Genomic DNA, 7962 nt, shown 5'->3' on the forward strand with positions numbered 1-7962 from the left:
GAGAAGTCTGTTACAGATTTGTCTATAGCCCATCACTAACACAATTTTTAACATCAAATGTGATTTTTTTTTTGTATTGCTGGATATGTTCTTCCTTTATGTTTTAAGCAAGACACAAGTTTCTTCGAGGAATTTAAATATGCTTAATTTCCAACACTATTAAAAGCAAAAAATTAGATAATCTACTTCTCTGCTTCTTTGCACTAGAATTTGTTTAATTAAGGAAACAAGGAAATAACTATCTACAGTATTGACTCTTTGACGTTCTGTAGGTAATAATAATGGCTTTATACAGAAATAGCATAACCTGCCCTTGGAGAGTAAATCTCCTCATGCACAAAACATTTCAGCAATACAGCTATTTGATACTCTTTCAGAACACTTCAGTGAGAATATTTTAAATGCTTTTAGATTTGATTTTCATTTACAGATCCTTGAGAGTTTTCTTCTCTCAAGGCCCACTATTTCCATATGATTTATAATTACTTCACACAGTCCTGATAAATACTGCAAAAGAATTTCAGCCGTAGCTCATACCTGGAGCATTGTAAGTAAGAAAAATTTGATACATATTAATCACAGATCCCTGGAGTGAATTCAGCATCTCACAGAACATGAGCACATCACTCACAGTGAGGTTTAACACCAGTCACCTGTTTGCAGGGACCTTGATTCAATGACATGATCAAACCTTTTTCCAGGTCTAAGCACTTTTGAGGTTATTGGGATCAAGCAAAGACTTGGGTCATATTCATGATTATAGTACTCTGTTGAAAGAAAATGAAAAATGCATGTTAGGGTTTTCTTCTTGTTTGTTTGTTTGTTTGTTTGTTTGTTTTTGCATAATGAATACTGGATGGTTTCATGCCTAATGAAAACTATGGTTGCCATTGAGGCAGCAGTACAGGGACTGGCCAGCCTGGGAGGTCTGTGGAGCAAAAAGAGGAACTGAAACGATGAACTGGCTTGAAAAATAAAGAACTTTAATGGATAAGATAACAAGCTTAGAAACCGCACGGTTTAAGGGTCATTGTCCAAAGACCCAGGGATGTGGCAAGCATAACAACATACAGGGGTATCTGTATATTGGGCAAAGGTCCAATCACAAACACAGACCAGGAACATGCCCTTTTATGTGAGCAGGCCTGAACCAACTGAGAACAAGAACCAGAAACACGACCTGCTATGGAATAACCCCATTGACACATCACCTCCCATGGTCTCTTCTGGGTTACTGCCTCCTGCATCTGCAGGTGAAGCCGCTCCCCTGTCCACCCCCATTTCCAAAGCACTCAATCATTTTGCATATAATAGCCAGTTTCAAGAAAATAAAATAATTTGCACTGCAATATTCAGATACATTGCAAGTATGCTTTGCCAGCATGTTCCTCTTCCATTCCAGTTGCAGAAAGCTGAAGTTTCTACCAACATTTGTTATAAATGTTTAAAACTTCCTGACAATTGCCTAAATAGAGATATAATCTTGCCATTAACCATTCCTACCATTTATATAGCTGTGAATAAACAGCTTGTATTTAAAACAAGGAAATGAAAAGTCTCAGGAGACAAAAATCAATTTGTGGAAAAAAAAAGCATGCATAACAGAATGTCTTGAAAGAGAAATGAAAATATTGACACATGCCAGGAATGAGACAGATCCATATCTCTAGAACATCTCAAGGGAATCAAAATTCAGCTAGGGAGAAAAAATCTCAAACAGAAAGAGTAAATTAAACTGAGAAGGTTGGAAATTTCTACAAAGCAACTTTAGTTCTGGTACCAGACCTCCAGGCCCCTGCAACCACTGCTTGGGACAAATCAATTTTTAAACTGATTCTGCTAGTTCTTTATTATTAGCTTGAGCTGTGTACACACCAATTTTATTTTTGCCTTTTACTATTTGTGCTCAAGAGATTTTATTTTGATTTTTCATTTCCCAATCCAATAAAGAGAATTGGATTAAGACATCTAATAAAAAAGAGCCTTTGAAACTGAAGTTTTTCATGAATCTCATAAATAGTAACCTATTTATCCCCTGACATATATAGTGGAAATAAAAATTCAAAGTGTTTACTTAGGCAGATATGGAAGTCCTATGTCTATACAGATGTTGTAAAATTAGCAATTCCAAGAGCAGTGAATGAGAAAATGGTAATTTCTATAAAAATATCACTGATTGGATTTCCAGGTGAAGTTTTTTCCTATTATTTGTTTATTTAAAAGGTCTCACTTTTCTAAGCAGTTCTAAAAGGATCAAAAATGGAAAGTGGGCAAGGGGAGAGGTGGGGGAAGAACTAAAATATCTACAGACTAACACCTTACAAGAGTCTTATTTGGTTTTGAATTTGTGTTGACAAAAATATCTGCTTTATATTTCCATTTCCATCGGTTATAGCTATTATAGCTATGAGGGGGAGGCTAGTGTTTCAAATTCCAAACCAGTTCCAATTTTCTGTCCTTAAATCCAGATGTTCAGAGGAAAACAAGACACCAATGGCCACAAGGAGCCTGAAGTGGGCAACATCTCACCAAAAACACACTTTGAAACCTGCTTTGCTTTCTGACAGAGGTTGAAACATCCAAGTATTCCAAAGGGCTGGAAATATTCCCACTGAACAAACTAATGTTCCGTGAGGTCTAAACCATGAAATGGCCATCACCACCAGATTGCCAAAAGCTCAAAAATTCCTTACTTCTGTGATGAGGCCCTCAGATACATTCAGATACTTTTGGAATAACTGCTTCCAAGGAACTTTGCTCAATGGAAATGGAATGGAGTTGAATCCTTCTGTTCAGGTATAAACACTACTCCCAGATCTGCAAATTTCCATTTCAGTCTGTCTCCAGCATGGGCTCCAGCACTCACTGCTGTGAAAAGAGGGAAGAACCTTGCCTGGTGTCCCCTCCCCTACCCTCCCCTCCTCTTAAGCCTCACTGCATTCTGTCTGCCCTTCTTCCTGCCAGCAAATTCTGTCTGCCCCTATTCCTCCAGCCCCTTCCTCAGGTATGGACCTGCTGGATCCTACACTCTGCAGTTTTAAATGATTAAAGAGGCAGGAATCATTTCAGGCTGACCAAACTCACTGGCAGCACAGGGCTCTACAGCAAACAGCACAGCCCTTCATGTCATACAGCAAAGGGGATACCTTCAGTAATTAGGATTTTCTCAGTAATTGGGATTTTCCAGACTGATGTGAGCTCCCTTTGCCCCTGTTCTAGCATGATTAGTGCCACATGCATGCAGAAGTGATGTTACACAACTCATCACTCTACAAAGTTCCTTGGCTCAGGATCACATCAGTGTTGTTCACTTGTGTCCTCTGTGGCAGGCAAGGCTTCTCATCCTCAGACTCTCAACCACACAAGCCCATAAAATAAGTGCTATTCTATTTATTCATATCCTTAGCATGCCCAGCAGCACTCTTTTTGTCTCCTACTTCAGCTGAAAATATAATTAGGGGAGGAAAGGTGATTGTGTTACACACCTGTTCCATGAAATAATTAGTTACATGAACAATGTCAAAGACCCTTCAGTATTCACAAGCAAAGGTAGAATTGTTGCTCCACTTGGCATTACATTTTCTTTGAAACATTCTTCAAACAAAAGCTTATCTCACTGCACCAGCATTTAACTTTCAACTGCAAATACTCTTAAAGAGACCTTTTTTGGAGAAAAACTATGCCCTAAAGAAAATGTAAGACAGTTGATTAGCTACTCAAAAAACTCTTAGGAAATGTCACAAAAGTTAAGAGTGTCTACGCAGGAAGTTGGGCACTGACAAAGGTGACAGTGTGTGACACGGTGTCAGCTGTAGATGATGTGAGGGCTCTAGATAATACTGAAACAAAACAAACCCCCAAACTTTTGGAAGCAAAATTATTTTGAGTAGTTTAAAGACAACACTGGAAAGTTAACTGCACAAGTGAAAATCTACCTGGTTTATAGGGAATTAACATAATTATTGTAAGGAGTCATTCACCCCACAACTGCTTCAGTGCTGCTTAACAATGAGATCCTTATGTCTGTGAGCAAGATAGAGATGTGGGATTAAAAATGCAAGTAAGCAGGGAAAGAGACAAGATTCTTTTTACTGAAAAGATTAAGCAAAAAAATGTTTTAATAGAATATTTACTGAAAATAGCATCTTGTATCTTCCTTCAGAGATAGAAATTACTGATCCTGCAAATAGCACAGAAGAAAGACCATTCTGATTTTCAGCTAGTTCCCAAATATGAAGCAGGCATCTCAGGAAAATGAGACACAATCAGGGATGCAAACCCTAGAAGGCTGTGGAGGATCAGTCCTTTAACCATTGATAAAAAGGAAGTAATAATGATGGGTTAAATATATACGTGGATAAAAACCGCTAAAGATCAATATGATCTTTGATGCCTGGATAACTGAAAGCCTCCAGACTGGGGAAGATTTAGAGAGGGGAAAAAAGACAAATCTGCTGAGGATGGAGTTAAATAGTTGTTGTCCTCAGCATTGTTAAAGATTTGACCACATTAATTATGTGTAGGAAAGAAGGACTGACAGAGGACAATTATGGTGAGAGTTGTTAATTTTTATCTGATTCCGTTCTCCAGGGTTGATTTGGTTTACTAAAGACAATTGCTTTCATTTGCTGATTAATGATACAAAAAGGTGCTTTGTGATAAATGCACCTGTTAGAAAGCTTCTTTGAGAAGGCAGAACATATGAAATTGATCATTTGATATTAAATGATGCAATAACTGAGGGTTTAAAATACGGTCTCCTGAACATTATACTAGTTTATATTGGTAGCACAAACCAGCAATAGACTGTATTTTATTTCTTGTCATTTACTTGTTTAGATAAGCCGTATTACTAGCACATAAATTTACTTGGTCCAGTAGCACAGAAAGGCTGCAGATACATTATAGAGTCCATTTAAGGCATATAAAGTAGACACCTTTCATATTTTTACCCTGACAGACACATGACCAACAAACCAATATTGGCAGGAGTCCTTTGGTGAAGACTGCTGTCAATGTGGAAATGCCATCTTGAATTTAGAAATCCAGGGAACGGAGTTACCAATGGTGATGCTCTAAGCTCTCCCACAAAGGCAAACGAGTTCCTGAAATTGTTGACTTACTATTCCTTAGCATTTATTGTCATGGCTTATCATAAAACTGACCAAGAAAAATTAAAATTAACATTTTTCCCTTGTTTAGATCTTGTTCTGGGTGAAATTGGGTGTGTGAAATTCCCTCATCAGCTCTCCTAGAAAGATTTACAGGATTTCTTCCATCACATTCAAACCCTTCTGGGAGCTGAGCAGTCTCTGTGTGCCAGTAGAGGAGCTGGAGCTTAAACCACCACCACTGTCATTATCTGCTAATCAAGGACGATAAACTGATGACCTTAGGTAATTTAATTAGCATAGCGTGACTTAGTACGACTCGGACCCCAGAAGAGACCAATAAAGAGGCAACAGCTCTGGTTACTTTTCCAGTTCTTCCAGAGGGCAATAATTTCCCTTCTGCTGCTCTCAGTCAGCACAGGGGCGTGCTGCCTATTTACATCTGTGCCTGAAGAAAACGTTCTGTTCAGATGGGAGCCCGAGCAGCATGGAGAATTACGCAGTGAAAACCTGGTTTTAATCTGATTACCACTTGGCAGAGGTGCAGATACACCTAAATATTGGTTGAAGGTTATTAACCAAAATATTGAAACAACAGATCTGAACGCAAGGCAGTAATTGGCTCATTCCTACTTGCCTTGACAGAATGCATCACTAGGTGACACAAGACAAATATCTGTCATCTCTCCTGCTTCCTTCAAGGCCAGATTTCTGTGTTTGAAAACTCAAAAGTTCCTCAGCCCATCCTCGTTCTGTTAATGACTACAGACATCACAGTGGTGAGCCTGTAATGAAGTGATGGTGAGAATAAAGTTTGCAGGAAGAGCACATTCACTTAAAATTATCCTGCTTTTTTTTGGGAAATTCTTGGAACTTGAACCACCCCATTACATTAATTTTCCTTCATCCTGGCGTTTCAAACATGACATGAAAAAGCCATGTGATCCTTTGCATGGTCTCTCACCAGAGATGTGTGGGGATGTCTGAAAATCCTTGATTTCATTCCTGGCAGCTGGCTTCATCCCTAGAGGCAGGTCCTTATTGGGGTGTGGAGTGCCCCTGAGAGCCCCTTAATTTCAAAATTATAATAATTTGGAGAGAAGGGGTTTACATTCTCCATCTAAAAAAAAGAGGCTCCTGCTTTCTTAGCAGACACCTGTCCTTCAAACCAGGACACCCCATTTTCCCAGATAGGAAATTTCCCCAGAATGTTCCTCTTTTCCTGTACATTCATTGCTTTCAATTCTACTGGAGTGCTCCTGCCTTGGGATTTCCCATTGGTTGTCCTCCTCAACCCACCAACTTTGCAGTCCCCTGCTCTCTAGCTATGGAACCACAACTCTAAACTCCACCCCCACCCTCACAACTCTACTCTCATTTTCGTCTTTTTCTCTCATTTTCCCTTAAAACCAAGACTGTATTATGTGTAAATTCCTAAATTAATTATTTAATTTTTATTTTTAACCAAAACTTAGAATAAGTCCTCTTCAAAAGTGTCTTTGTTCTCTTAGAAGTAGTGGGGCATTTTGCCCTTTCTTTTAAAAACACTGGAACCAGTTTCAGGGACAAGATGTCATCAACACCTGCAAAACCAATCCTTGCACTTTCTCTTCCATTTCTTTGAATAAATGTTAACTGGAAGGACATAAATACAGCTTAGCTAGGCAATTAAAATAACCTAATCAGTGTATGCAGATAAGACTAGAGACAGACATTTAGTTGCATTGAGTTATTGATTTTATTTTCTCTGGATAAGTTTAGATGGCATTACAAGGAATATTACAGTCTTATATAAAGGAATTTAATCAGAGGACTGGTGGTGAACTGTGTAGTATTTTATTTTACAGTGAATATGCTCAAGAGGCACACAGCACTATATTAATTTTTGGCTTGCATTGACTTTATGGGTTACAATAAATGGACATCACTCTATTTTGGCTTTGCAGGCACTGTTTTCTTGTTCATCTATTTACTGGACTATAATTAATCCATTTACTTCCAGAGAAAAGCTATCACCAATAAAAAGCAAAGTAAAAACCATTTAGTCAGGTATTTTTATCTAAGAACAAGATATCAGACAATTATTTTGGCATTGGAAAAACCACAAAAGACCTGCTACCTTTTATCTTCAGCCTTCATAAAGCTCCCTGCTCTGAGGAACAGAGGCAGCAGGAGTAGGTGGGAGCACAAAAAATGGCACCTGTAGATGTGAAAACAAATAAATTATAGTGGGAGACGGGACACATTGGGACAGATGCTCGGAGAGAAGCTGTGGGGTCTAAACCTTCAGGGCCACTGAAAACTCACCTGGAGGCATCTTCAGGCAACTTGCTCTGTTTGAGAATTGTGTGAGACACAACTCAGGCTGGAGGCCTTCTCAGGGACCTTCCTATACCCTTGCTTTTATCACTCTCTAAAGTATCCTTTCTGTCAATTTAAAAGGGAAAAACTATTGGGGCCGGTGTGTGGGGTTTGTTTGGTTTTTGTTTGTTTTTGTTTTGATGGTTTGGTTGGTTGGTTGGTTGATTGGTTGGTTGGTTGTTTTGGTGATTTTTTTTTGTTTGTTTTGTTTTGTTTTTTGTTTTTTAGAGCCACTGTGTTGTATTTTAGAGGCATTTCAATGTAAAATTGCATTGTAAATGGCCACTCAGATCTGGACCCCAAACACAAATTCCTGCTGAAGAGAATGATGTGGAAAAACAATTGCATGGAGTAGTCACCAGTCTGTTATATTTAACTTGGTATATTTAACTTGTTATATTTAAAAATCATAAAAATAATATATCTACAAATAGATACAAAAAAATGCTAAGACAAGGATGTAAAAGCAAATTATACCAAATTATCAGTG

The sequence above is a fragment of the Oenanthe melanoleuca genome, chromosome Z (assembly GCF_029582105.1).
Source record: "Oenanthe melanoleuca isolate GR-GAL-2019-014 chromosome Z, OMel1.0, whole genome shotgun sequence".
NCBI lineage: Eukaryota > Metazoa > Chordata > Aves > Passeriformes > Muscicapidae > Oenanthe > Oenanthe melanoleuca.